This window comes from Colobus angolensis, unplaced genomic scaffold (assembly GCF_000951035.1).
Source record: "Colobus angolensis palliatus isolate OR3802 unplaced genomic scaffold, Cang.pa_1.0 Scaffold11, whole genome shotgun sequence".
Classification (NCBI taxonomy): Eukaryota; Metazoa; Chordata; class Mammalia; order Primates; family Cercopithecidae; genus Colobus; species Colobus angolensis.
This window is the reverse complement of record NW_012112030.1, coordinates 15,300,633-15,301,792: the sequence shown is the minus strand read 5'-3', so window position 1 is coordinate 15,301,792 and position 1,160 is coordinate 15,300,633.

The window sequence follows — 1,160 nt, the reverse complement described above, 5'->3', positions numbered from 1 at the left end:
CAGTGAGGCGAGATCAGGCCACTGCACTCCAGCCTGGCGACAGAGCGAGACTCCGTCTCAAAAAATCCCCCCAAAAGAGCCTGTTATCCCAGCTACTCGCGAGGCTGAAGCAAGAGAATTGATTGAACCCAGGAGGCGGAGGTTGTAGTGAGCCGAGATCACACGCTACTACACTCCAGCGTGCGTGACAGAGCAAGACTCCATCTCAAAAAAAACCAAAACCCAAACAAAAGCAATTGTTCCCCAACACAATGACAAAAGATATGAAACAATCATTGTATCATGACTAAAGGGAAATAATAATTTGGTGACTATTTCTTTTGAGAAGACTTTTGTGTGACATCTTTAGAGAAAGGTAGTACATATGTGTAAACATATTACACAGAGACAGAGAGGGGTCCATTTTAACTTCTGTTTTCTTTCATCTCCCAATATACATTGTATCTCTTTTCATTTCATTGTGTTTGGAGAAGAATTTTTATACACTTGCATTTTGAATTAAATCTAAATCCTCTTTAACACAGGATGAAGAGGAAAAAAAGACTAACTAATGCCAATTTAGTTTCAGCCATTTTATGCAGGGATCCAAAAGCATCAGATTTCCGTGTACTCTGGGAACAATATATAGCATGAACAAAAGGTTACAGAGGGAAGAAAATGTAATTGATTCTGAAGAGCGTGAACATCTGCAAAGAACATATTGTAAGAGAAAATGATCTCTGAGGGTCCTACTTACGACGAAACGGTTTCTAGCTACCCATGTCAGACAAATAGCTGCCTTACACACCTCTCTCAAAGTCCAATCCCCAAGCAGAGCAGGACAACTGATGCTTAAAGTAGTCTTACTTTTACTTTCTGAAACATGGAAGCAAATAGAAACATGGTAAAAGACTTCACAAAACTAAACTCCTCTAGTGGTAATGAGCTAATGTAATGTACTTAGAGAAAAAGTCAGAAAAAACTATAGTCTGGTCAAAATTCTGTCATTAAATTGTGGCCAAGTCAATTGGTCTCTTTGAGCCTCAAGGTCCTCAACTTTGACATGGGAGGGCTGGACCGACAAGGGTCTTTTAGGATGTTGTCTAGGATTATCAGATTAACAGAGTACCTTTTCTTCTAGAACTCTCTTGAGTCTTAAGACTTTCAATTTTGGATGGAAA